Source organism: Scylla paramamosain, chromosome 12, assembly GCF_035594125.1.
Source record: "Scylla paramamosain isolate STU-SP2022 chromosome 12, ASM3559412v1, whole genome shotgun sequence".
Classification (NCBI taxonomy): domain Eukaryota; kingdom Metazoa; phylum Arthropoda; class Malacostraca; order Decapoda; family Portunidae; genus Scylla; species Scylla paramamosain.
The window spans coordinates 19,412,209-19,425,447 of record NC_087162.1 but is presented as its reverse complement, the minus strand read 5'-3'; the positions used below and the strand labels follow the sequence as shown (position 1 = coordinate 19,425,447).

Here is a 13,239-nt window from a genome sequence, read left to right as displayed (position 1 = left end):
AATCCTTCTCCTCCTCCTCTTCCTTCTCCTCCTCCTCCTCCTCCTCCTCCTCCTCCTCTTCCTTCTCTTCCTCCGCAACTCATACCGTTCACATCATCACTTTTCTGACATATAATCCGATTCAACCAAGTTATATTTAGTTTTCCGTGGCAAGCATTTTGGAGTAGCGTCTTTTTACCCTTCCCTTAAAGTCTTCCCTTACGCTCGCCACGCAAGAATGGGAGTTATATTTAAGTCGCAAAAGCAATTACGTAACCCTGATTGGGGGTAGAGAGAGAGAGAAAGAGAGAGAGAGTGGGGACGTGGCTTTCATTTGTGGCGATGCAAAAAGCGATACTTTAAAAAATCGGTATTTTGTGTATTTTTATGGATTATTATTTTTTTTTTTTTTTGTGTGTGTGTGTGCGAGGGTGGAGAGCGAGGGTGGTGATGGAAGGGTTGAATAGGATAGAGGGTTAAGAAGTTTAGGTGGAATGATGGAATGCTGTTATTGCTCTCTCTCTCTCTCTCTCTCTCTCTCTCTCTCTCTCTCTCTCTCTCTCTCTCTCTCTCTCTCTCGGTACATGCATGATTCAACACTCCATTTCAATTCTAACTGCACTCCAATACACAACAGAACAAAACATATCAAAGTTACTGTTCTATATGCATCTACAAATTAACACAACCGCTCACTCCCTCCCCTAACACCCCGCCTATAGTCTCTCTCTCTCTCTCTCTCTCTCTCTCTCTCTCTCTCTCTCTCTCTCTGGCATACAAATACACGACCATTTTCATCGCTAGACTAATCTAAATCCCATGTAGCCATTTAGAGAGAGAGAGAGAGAGAGAGAGAGAGAGAGAGAGAGAGAGAGAGAGAGAGAGAGAGAGAGAGAGAGAGAGAGAGAGAGAGCCTCCTACTTCCTGCGGTATACCAACTACAAGCTTATGACAGCCCACGGGTTCTACAGAAGGTTTTAATGAACTGTATTTTGCGCCCCCAAGTCTGACCCTCCATTACGTGATATACGCAGGCCGGGGAGAGGAAGGGATGAGGGACGCGGGGCAGAAAAGAGACGGTTATTCGTGAAGGGTAAACAAGGGGGAAAGCGAGGGAGACAGGGCGAGAGAGAGGCAGGGAGTACGGCAGTGTGGGTGGGAGAGGGAGGGAAGGAAGAGAGAGCACAGGAAAGAGGAAAGGGAAGAGAAGAGAGTAGATACACATTGAAGTGGAAGCCTGTAGGGGATGTGGGGATGTGAAAGTGAGTAAGAGATGAATAAGAGTATGAAGGAATGGAGGATAGGGAATAGGTAAGCAATAAATGAGGAACGAACAACGATACATAGAGATAATACGCTATAAATATCAAAGGAGTGGAGAAAAAATATATTAAATGACAATCACGCTAATGTGGAAACGAGAACATTTTTACTTTTATTTGAGACACTCACAAATGGATGGACCGACGGATGGAAAGAACAACAAACACATAGATCGCTTCACACAAAACACGGCAAAAATTTCCGAGCAAATGTTTCCGCGAGCAATCACAGTGAGGGCGGGGTGATCGCCTCCCGCTGCCTCCCCCTTCACCCCTTTGCTTCCCCCACTGCCTCCCCCCTTCATCCCGTTACATTAGCACATAGGAAGAATACACCAGCTGACACGATAGTCTATAACGAGGCTATATGCTGAAGTGCTGTGCTTAATCCTCGTTGTTAAAATACATGTGAAAAATACAAGATGATAAAGCTGACAAGACACGATTGCGGTGACTGGCTTAGTGCAGTGGTGAAGGAGCAGGTAAGGACATCTCTCGCTGCAGGTGCATCAAGTGTTCGCCTCAAGTGCTGCCCAATGCCTGCCTCCTTGTCATGGCCATCAAGTAACCCTCGGTGGCAGCGGAAGGCGTCACTCCAACAACGGGACATTTCATTCAGGAAATGCTCTCAATCATCCTTATTCATATCTTCCGTGGATAACCAGATATTTCTATCTTTCGTTTGAGAATTTTTTTTTTGTTCTCTCTCTCTCTCTCTCTCTCTCTCTCTCTCTCTCTCTCTCTCTCTCTCTCTCTCTCTCTCTCTCTCTCTCTCTCTCTCTCTCTCTCTCTCTCTCTCTCTCCGTATGTGTACGTGTATGTGTCTATACATCTGGCAGTACCAATTCTCCCTTCAGTGCACCCCACACACATGCCCACTCCATACCGCCGCGTCAGTAGTCTCGTGTACACCAAGGTGGGCAAAACTACCTATGTGTGGGTTTCGTCATGTTGAAACGGCGGGACTGAATGAGGCGGGACTGAGTGGGGTAACGGCGCCGGGGTGTCTGAAAGGGAGCGGCGCCCCCTGCGACGTAGCTTGAATAACACTAATGCTTAATGTCCGCTGAACACCTTGGCACTCGACTCTCAATCGTGATTTAGTGCCAGCCATATGCGTTTGTTCAGGACACATACCACGACACATCCATGACACCCCACCCGAACCCCACCACTCACTACTACAGTAAATTAGCGAAATGGAACAATTATTAGAATCAAGACAATTAGTAGATTCCAATACCTTTGATTATTGCGATTACACACTTACACCTATACGATATGCGAGTATCTACTTGTTTATTTACCTACCTATCAATGTATTTATATATATATATATATATATATATATATATATATATATATATATATATATATATATATATTTATCTATATATCAAAATATACATCTATTCTTACGTACCTATCTCTATCCACACACACACACACACACACACACACACACACACACACACACACACACACACACACACACACACACACAACATTGTATATGGTGTAGTTATAGTTTTTTTACTTACCATTCATTCAAGAGCTCAATTTTGGCAGCCAACAAAAGGCCAAGATGATCAAAAGGGCTCCGAGGGGTTGAAAAGGAGGGAGGAAGGGAGGGGAATTACGTGGCGAGGCGAATAAGAGGAAGGAAAGGGATGGAGACGAACAAGGGGGAGGGAGAGAAGGGGAAGGGTCGATGGAGAGAAAGTATGGAGTGCTACTGAGGACGGTCGATGATGAAAGGTCGATACGAGGAAGCTGCATGTGGGGAGGCCGAGGTTGCTTGGTTGGTCGATGGGGGCGAGGCAGGTCGGTGGGTACGATCGACATTGCTCCTGTATATGGTCGATTATGAGAGAGAGAGAGAGAGAGAGAGAGAGAGAGAGAGAGAGAGAGAGAGAGAGAGAGAGAGAGAGAGAGAGAGAGAGAGAGAGAGAGAGAGAGAGAGAGAGAGAGAGAGAGAGAGAGAGAGAGAGAGAGAGAGAGAGAGAGGAGAAAGAAGGGGAAGATAATTTGAGGCCACGAGGGAAGTTGTTGCTTTTGGGCGAGAGGCCTTGATCACTGCCCAGGGGAGGAAGGGCTGAAGGGGAAGATGGGGGGAGGGAGGAGAAGGGGAGGGAGGGATGAGGAGGCAATCAGCAAAGGAAGCAGAGGTGGAAGGGTGGTATAGAGGAGGCGGTGGATGATACGGTGGTGGAGGCGAGGTGATGGGAGTGCATTGAGAGGAATGGAGGGAGGTAGGAAGAGTCAGTGAGGGGGAAGGAATTAAGGGGGAGAGTAAATATGCAATCCCGTGGCAACACAACACAGTCAATGCCACGATACCGCCGCCAATGCCACTGCTACACTCGCCGCCGTTCCTTCATGGTCCTGAGTGGGAGTGTTTCTTGTTGTGTGCATGGCTCTGGTGTTACTGTGTGTGTGTGTGTGTGTGTGTGTGTGTGTGTGTGTGTGTGTGTGTGTGTGTGTGTGTGGGAGGAGGGGATGAGTGTGTGTGAAGTTTTGTGGACTACAGGATTGATAATTACATGTTTTGTTTAGGTGTGTAAATATGAATATACTTTGTGAGGTTATGTTCATATGGTTACCTTATGTATTGTGTGACTCCTGTCTGTGGTCAATAATATGTATGTATCTATCTGTGTGAGTGTGACTGGTTGACTGGTGAGATGGTGTGCTGTAGTGTGGCTGGTGTAGACACAGGAATTCAAAAGATGCAGAATTTACGAGTGAATAACGGCATTTTGATCAATCGATTTCCTTTATAGTTATTTTTTTCTATTTTTCTTGTAGTTTTGGAACGTTATTATCCAGATGTTGACGCAAAAAATTTAAAAATAAGCAGAGTTTACAAGTGAATATCTACTTACAATTTTTTTCCCTGTATTACAGGAACCGTTTCATCCAGACGACCACAAAGGCACTAAAGAAATCTCATATTCCATGTATTCAATAAGGCTTCTTGTCTCTTATCTTACCTGATGCGGGTGATCACGATGGCATGCTCATGTTCCTGACGTCCATGCCATTCAAGGCCTCCCATGCTCCGCAGCGCCACCTGGACAGAGACACAGTGTTAGTGGAAGAACTGAACAATCTCTTCCCCGTCACAGAGTTATCATTGATGTGAGGAATGTGTTGAAGATTTGAAGCCACTGAGCAGTATGATAAAAATTTGGTATTTAAACAAGATGCACATGAGCCATTAACTGACTAACTGACTGAATGAATGACGCCACAACAGTGTAGTCATATATCCCTGCTGTACGCCATAAAAAGTACCACAAGCGTCACTCAGCAGTCACCTCCATCCATCCATCCATCCATCCATCCACCAAACACAACACCACCACTCCATCACCACCACTCACCACACTCAAGCACCAATGCCATCACTCCCAGCACACCACCACTGGCACTCAGGCACCAATCCTATCATTCCTGCATCACCAGCCGCCAATGTGCTGCACGCTAAATAAAAGGCCGTTTGGAGGGGCAGATTTTAGGCTCAATTAGGTGCGCCACTAAACACCGCCACCACCACCACCACCACCACGCTACCGATTCTATATCACCACTGAAAGCATCTCCCCCCTCCCCCTCCCCCCACACCCCCGGCCATACCCTGCATACTGTCCACGGGGAAAAAAGTAGAAATTATGAAAGTTACATATTAACAAAAATCGGTAAATATATAGAGGTAAAATATTCCAAACTAGTATTTTTTTTTATACATCACCAGACACGGCAAATGCGAAACGCTCACGGCTTCGTTCACCCATCCAACACACACACACACACACACACACACACACACACACAAAACAATACTTTCTGTCTATCTATCTACCTATCTGTCTATCCATCCATATCCACACTCACAAATTCCGCAATCCTCACTTCACCCACACCAATTACCCACGCACACCCACCAATCGGAGCAGTTAAATTCTTCCCACTCACACAACCAAACACCGATTCATACGCCAAAACACACCAGACGTATTCATCCACACACACCCCCACCAATCACAAACAGTTAAATTCCTCCTACACTCACGACCACACCTGATTCATCTCCAAAACGACACACATTCACCCCCTCACATCCACATCCACAGGCACCCACACAGTCATCCCGCTCACCGCCTCACTATCCCCTCACTACCGCCACAGCCATTCTCGCCCCGGCAAGAGTCGCAGGATATTAGAATCTGCCTGCTGGGACGGTCACGGGCATGCAACGCTGAGCTTACTGAATGCAGGCCAAGACGATTAGCTTCCGGCACGGCGACGCCAAACCTGGTCCCATCAAGGCCTTGCCGCCGTCCCGCCCCCAGTAAAAGGCCGCGTTATGTACAGCTTCAAGGCACACACGGTTTAGTTTCGCCGGTAAAAGGTTAACGTACGTACACACACGCACATTGCCTCTGAAGTGAGTTGAAATGGTGCGCATGTAGGTAGGAAGAGTTTTGTGTGTGTGTGTGTGTGTGTGTGTGTGTGTGTGTGTGTGTGTGTGTGTGTGTGTGTGTGTGTGTGTGTGTGTGTGTGTGTGTGTGTGTGTGTGTGTGTGTGTGTGTGTGTGTGTGTGTGTGTGTGTGTGTGCTGGTTATTTGGTGCATTGTGGTGTGTTTTGGTGGTGGTTTTGTATTTGCTGCTGTAGGAAAGGGTGGTAAAAAAAGTTGTAGTAGTAGTAGTAGTAGTAGTAGTAGTATATACTTCACAATTGTCACTTACAATGATACATAAATATTAAAGTGTACTTATTCAAGGATACACACACACACACACACACACACACACACACACACACACACACACACCAAACACGTGAATCTAAATACGAAGTTATAACACACTAAACCTTTAACAACTCATCGATCCAATTTTACTTAACATCCCCTCGCTAATAAACTGCAATCTTGCCCACATGCCCACCCCGTAACCACTCACCCACCAATCACCCTTACTCCTACACAGCCCACCTACGTAATATAACCCACCAAGCCACCTAACCTCCCATACCAACTAACGTAACTAACCTGTCTCATACACTGCAATCTTGTTCATATACCTAACCACCCATAAATTACTCGTGCTCCTACATCACCCTGTGCAATATAACGCACTCAGCCGCCTAACCACCTGGAGGCATCACCTAACTTAACCAACCTGTCCCTCGCTAAACTCCATCATCTCACGCATCTACTTCCCCTCTGCCCTGTACCCTGCTGCTCTCAAATCTCATTACCGCACTCTCCCGATCACTAGCCATCAGAAAGCGTTTCACAGGACACACACGAGCCTCGCCCCTAAGCCCCGGGTCCACTATCAGTCTAATCAAGCGTCCTCCGGAGTCTCGGCGTCCTCTGAAGCTACACGTGCCGACAGGAGAACGGTAGGGAGGATAATGAAGCTTCGGTTCCAGGGAAGGTGGCACAGGAAGGGAGGGCGAGGAGGAATGGGATAAAGTGAAGGAAGCATGGAGAACATGAGGCAGGGATTGAGGATATAGTCAAAGCGAGGAAGCGGAGGATGGGGTAAGTGGAAGATGAGATTAAGAGTAGGGGGTGGAACATATGGTGTAGGATATATGGAGGGATGTGGGGAAAAAAAGGGGGAGGCAGAGAGAGGACGTGGAGGAAAGGATGAGGTGAAGGATGAAACAAAGGAGTACATGAGGCAGAGGTGGAGGATATGTATAGAATATATTGAGGGATGAGGGGGGAAAAAGGACAGACAGAGGAGGTGGAGGATGACCTAAAAAAAAGAGGATGGTAACAAGGTGTATTCAAGGTGGGGGAGGGATACAGGATATGGTAAAGGAAAACAACAGGTGATATATGTATGGGAATGAAAAGAAGAGGCTAAAAGAGAACAAATGATAAGGTAGTAGAGGAGGAGAGGATTATTATGAATGGGTGATAAATATGGAAAAAAAAACAATGATAAGGAAAGAGGATAGGGAAGGAAAAAGACTATATACTGATGGTGAGGGAATGAAGGAGACAAGGGGACAAGATAAATTATAGGGATGGAGGATGAGAATGGAGAGAATATATGGGTAAACGAGAGAAAACGAAAAAGAAAATGAGAGAGAGAGAGAGAGAGAGAGAGAGAGAGAGAGAGAGAGAGAGAGAGAGAGAGAGAGAGAGAGAGAGAGAGAGAGAGAGAGAGAGAGAGAGAGAGAGAGAGATCTATTTCGATGGTTCTGTTTTAATTGGAGGAGCAGAAGAGTTGCCCGCCATTACAAGGATATCAGCAGGACTAAGAGATTGAGGAGGACATTGTAATAGCCCTCTCTCTCTCTCTCTCTCTCTCTCTCTCTCTCTCTCTCTCTCTCTCTCTCTCTCTCTCTCTCTCTCTCTCTCTCACGCACACATTTGATCTTCTATAAGCGACAAACGATACGATGCCTCACCTCCCCCTCTCTCTCTCCCTCCTCCACAGGTTAATGAGTGGGAGTATAATTTGTCTATGAAGGTAATCTATAACTGACAGAGCTGGATGCATTACTTTTATGACAGTGAAAGGAACAATGAACGTATCCTGATTTGAGTATTTATAAGAATTAGAACATTCATTATACGTATTTTTTTCTTTTCTTTTATCTGTTACGTAATTTTTTTTCCTGTTGTAAGTAACGAGGGTGACTTCCAAGTTTTTTTTTTTTTTTTGCATGGTTTTGTTCCTTAAATTTGATAATAGAAGCAGCATATTTTTGTTTTATGTAAGATGGACACTGATCTAGAACACTATAAAGGAATAAAAAAAAAAAAGCCCAGTGACGGTGCCAGTCCCTCAAAAGAGAAAGAAAAGAGGATTATCCTAAATTGGAGAATAAGTGTCTTCAAACATCGATCTTTAAAGAATAAAAACAAAGGTAAGAAGAAGAACAGTCGTCTGCGGGCCGTTATGAACAGCAGGGAAAATGACACCCACATGAATTTTTAACACGGAGAAAGATAAACTTCAAATTGAAAGGGTTGCACGTCTTCCTCAAAGAAATATTAACAGAAGTAATGAGGCAGATAAATGACCATAAAAAGAATCAATATACTCAGTGTCTGGTCTCCTAAATAAGCTGAAAAATAAACTTAAACTGCATGATCAAAAACAGAACGTGGATTTTACGATAATAATAAGATTCAAGGTCATTCCGCACATTAAAGGTGGAGGTGTTTTGATGAATTTTGTGAAAAGCTGTTATTTATTAAGTGTTCTCCTTGCCAGTGTGTTATTATTTTCACTATTATTTTTTTATTTTCTTCTTCTTCTTCTTCTTGTTCTTCTTCTTCTTATAATAATACATTAATAGTAGTAGTAGTAGTAGTTGTTGTAGTATCATTGTCATCATCATTACTTAACTTCGTTTACAACATTCTTTTATATTTTTTCTTCTCTTTTTATTTTTCTTTCTTTCCTCCCTTTCTTTCCTACCAACAGAGCAGGAAAACGGACGCACCTCATTTGTTATTATTCCATACCTACATTTCTTTCTTCTTTTCATCAATCCTTCTCCTTCTCCTCCTCCTTCTCCTTCTCCTCCTCCTCCTCCTCCTCCTCCTCCTCCTCCTCCTCCTCCTCCTCCTCCTCCTCCTCCTCGTCCGCTCCTTTCGCTGTCTGAGGGAGAAAACTTTACAGGCAATAAAAGAAAAACACTTGACAAAGAATGTGAAGAAAGAACAAAAGGAAGGAATGAAACAGAGTAGCGAAGGAGGCAGGAGAAAAAAAAGGTGAGAGGATTTTGGTGAAGAGATCTTGGCGAGAAAGAAAGAAGAAAAGGGGAAAAAATGTGCAAATAAGGAAAGACAAAATGAAGAAAAAAATAAAAAAAAGTAGAGGAGGAGATAAAAAAAAGGAGTGGGAGAAATAATGGAGAGAACTTTTACTACAATAAAGAAATGAAAGAAACCAAATGACTTAACTAAGAAGTATAAGAAAAAAAGAAGGTTGGAAAGAAAAAAGACAGTAAAAGTAGTAATCTGAAAGGTATTAAAAAGCGTAATTAGTTATTAAAAAGATTGGGAAGAGGAAAGAAAAATGACTCTAGAGAGATATTAACTTCAGATACGCAGGAAAATGTTTAATGAAGAAGGAAATTTCGATAAATGGAGACCGTAGCAGAGAAAGAGGAAGGGAAGGAAGGACAGAGGGGGGAAGGAGAGAGGGACGAAGGGAGAAAAGAAGGAAGGAGAAAAATCTAAGGAAGGTCAATTCTACTTGTCCTCTTGATTGCAAACCTTCAGGACTGTATACGTTAGGAGGAGGAAGAGGAGGAGGAGGAGGAGGAGGAGGAGGAGGAGGAACAGATACGGAGAAAGGATGTGACGGAAAGATAAAAAAAGGAAGTAAAGAGGGAGGGAGAGAATACAAAAGAGGAAACAATGGAAGGAACCGAGATATAGAGGAAAAGAAAGACGTAGAAGAAGGAGGCAGAAGGGAATGATGGTAGGAAGATATGAGTGAGAGGCACATTTAAGGAACAGTGAAGGAAAGTAAATCAAAGGTAATCTAAACAAACAAAAACCGAGATGCGTCTAACGGATAGCAGTGACGAAACTATCAGAAAGAAAACAAAGGAAACATGAAGGAAAAAAAGACAATGATTGTTAAGAGCAATGCGACGACAAGAACAACAACAACAACAACAACAACAACAACAACAATAATAATAATACAAAGAAAAGACCAAGAACAAGAAAATTGAGAAAACAACAACACGAAGAACAGGGCCAAGAAGAAAAAGAAGAAGAGCAACAACAACAACAACAACAACAACAACAACAACAACAACAATAAAAACAAAAACAACACGAAGAAGAAAGAAGAAGAGAGAAGAAAGAAGAAACAACAACAACAACAACAACAAACAACAACAACAACAACAATAACCTCAACTTCCCCCTAAAAATACCATGATAACATTTAAAAAACAATGATTATTCCCCCCCAAAAAAAACTAACTCACCCCACATCTCACTACATTACTCCCTATTACACTACCAATACTCTTCCTTCCCTCTTAAATCCCTCTCCCTTCCTTCCATTTCCTTGATAGACTCATTTTCCACTTTGTTCCTAAGTCTCCGCTTCCTTCCTTCCTTCCTTCCTTCCCTCGTCTTCATCTCCGCCTCTTTTTTTACCTACACTCTTTATCGGCATCTCTTTACTCTTGCTTTCCTCCTGCATATCATTCGCTCCTTTGTCACGGGAAATCAATGGGCGCCCCGTGACGTGCACTGCAGAAGAGCGCCAGTCAAAAAGTTTACATTGTGAGCCACTGACGGGGACGAGGCAGGAGGAAGAGCGAGACTAAGTGACGCAGTACCAGTAGCAGAAGGAGGAGGAGGAGGAGGAGGAGGAGGAGGAGGAAAGCAATGATGAGATGAGGCTGAATATGAGTGGAAGAAAGGTGATGATGGAGAGAAAAAATAAAGGGTAAGGAAGAGGAAATGGAAGAGGAAGAGGAGGAGGACGAGGAGGAGGAGGAGGAAGTAGACGAATGACTGAATGAAGTGGAAAATGACTGGTTGAGGAGAAGAAGTAGCAGGAGGAGGAGGAGCAGGAGGAGGACGATGACAGGAGGAAGAAGAAGACGATGGCCGGAGGAGCTGGATGAAGACGATGACTCTGTTATTAGCAAATTGAAGTGTTCTTCAAGGGCAAGTTATTGAGGATTACGAAGAATTAACACACAGGTACGGCCATTGAACTCCTAGCTTGGATATCTGACAACACTAATTACGAGAGAGAATCTTTATTAAACAGGTAAATTAATGCGTAATTACGAAATGGGACAGGTAATAGGTAGACTGCTGCAGTATAGCTAAGAGTAAAGTAACAAAGGTATAGCCAAGACACAAATAATGGAAAAGAAAGATACCTCGTGCGCACCACCGCCGTCATCTCTACAATTATTATGAGGCAAGAGGGAGACTGGACATTATTTATTTCGATTCTCTCCCAAAGCTCAATTTTTCTTCACACAAAAGATTATGAGCAGATCAAAGAAGAAGAGGAATAGAAGGAAAGAGGAAGAGGCGAAGATTGGAATAACAACCGATTCTGTGGCGAAGGATGAGAGAGAGAGAGAGAGAGAGAGAGAGAGAGAGAGAGAGAGAGAGAGAGAGAGAGAGAGAGAGAGAGAGAGAGAGAGAGAGAGAACTTTAATAAATTAGTGTTGAAACTCTATTGTAAGCTATTTTTAAAGAAGTAGAAGAAAAAATGTTTCAGACTAGATGGAACTGTGTGTGTGTGTGTGTGTGTGTGTGTGTGTGTGTGTGAGAGAGAGAGAGAGAGAGAGAGAGAGAGAGAGAGAGAGAGAGAGAGAGAGAGAGAGAGAGAGAGAGAGAGAGAGAGAGAGAGAGAGAGAGAGAGAGAGAGAGGCCTCCATCGCTTTTTCCTCTCTAACACAGTAACAGGAGAAACTACTAGAGAACTTTAGACCACATTCCCCCTCGTCCCTCCCCCTCTCTCTCTCTCTCTCTCTCTCTCTCTCTCTCTCTCTCTCTCTCTCTCTCTCTCTCTCTCTCTCTCTCTCTCAGCCTGCCTCCTCTTTCCCCTCAATTTTCCCACCATTCTTTCCTCTTACCCCCCTTACCCAGCCTCACGCATCACTCACCCCCTCCCTCCATCTTCCCTGCCTCCCTGCCTCACACATCACCTACCTTCCTTCCTTCCCACCCTCCCAGTCACCCACCCTCCCTTCTTTTTCTTTCCCTCACTTCCCCATAGACGCAACTCTACAAACTGTTGAGAAATATTTACACGTTTCGGGGACTGTTGGATCTGGGCTAGGAAACGGAAGAATTGGGAAGATATACGAGTGAATAGCAAATGTATATTCGATGTTGGGGAGAAAAGTGTTGGAGGGAGGGAGTGGGGAAGGTGATGACAAAAAAAAAAAAAGGATGGAGGGAGAGGAAGGAAGGAGGAGAGCAGAGAGTGTGTCAGTAGGGGGAAAAGTAAGTAGAGGGGTGTAGGGGAGAGCTAGAATGATGGTGGGTAAGGGAGGGTGAGGGAGTGTAGGGGAGGTAAGAGTAAGAGAAAGGTGAATGGGAAGCGTGACAAGAAAGAGAGGAATGGAAGTTACGAGACGGGTATATGGAAGAATGGGGGGGAAGGAGGGAGGGAGTAAGGAGGTGAGAGAAGGAGGGAACAGGGTGAGAAGGAGAGATAAAGACTATGAATGTTGGAGTTGAGAATGATAAGCATAATTTTTGCTTATTTATTTATTTAGCTGAAAAATTATTTATTTATCCATCTACGTATCTCTTTATCTATCAATTTTAATATGTAAAAATTAGTACTCTCATCTTCCCTGGAGTACCAACTTTTTTTTCCTATAGATTGACAGATTGACTCCTTTTTCAATAATAATTACCACCTTTTTTTTTTTTCTCTGTCTATGTTTTTAATGTTAAAGATCCGCCACATTTACGAAAGGAATCATGAGGGAAGAAGTTTATACAGGGAGTTTAAATGTACAAGAATTATCGTGCTTTTTTGAAGAGGGGCGAATAAAACGCACTTCCATTCCTCCACAAGCGAATTTTCTCTCTACTCTCACTAAGACTTGCAGCGTTCTTCACAAGGAATTAAGAGAAAAATCTGAGAGTTACGGTACAAAAGATCCTAATTACCATAATGAAAGTTCACCAAACTGAGTCAAAAACATGTACTACCAACCTGCTTCTTTCACCTTTTTTCCTGCTAACTTTTCCTTAACATTATTTTCGGTCTTTGCCCCCATTTGCACTTCCACAAAGAAACACAAAGGAAGAACAAAACACTGGTGGGTATTTTGCCTCCCTGGCGGGTGTTTATGATGAGTTACAATATAATATAATGTAAAAGATTTGTGATACTAAAGGCGAAAGTTCCTCCCCTACTCTTTTTTATTCCTTCTCAATCACCTTTC

General features: G+C 43.7%; 1 long non-coding RNA gene across 2 annotated transcripts in view; it reads right to left on the bottom strand.

The window, feature by feature from the left end:
- Positions 1-13,239, bottom strand: part of LOC135105824 (uncharacterized) — a 189,590-nt gene that overhangs the window by 95,524 nt on the left and 80,827 nt on the right. For both annotated transcript variants that reach the window (XR_010271019.1, XR_010271020.1), the window contains exon 2: positions 4,295-4,374. This is a non-coding gene — a long non-coding RNA (uncharacterized LOC135105824). The remainder of the gene's footprint in view (positions 1-4,294; positions 4,375-13,239) is intronic.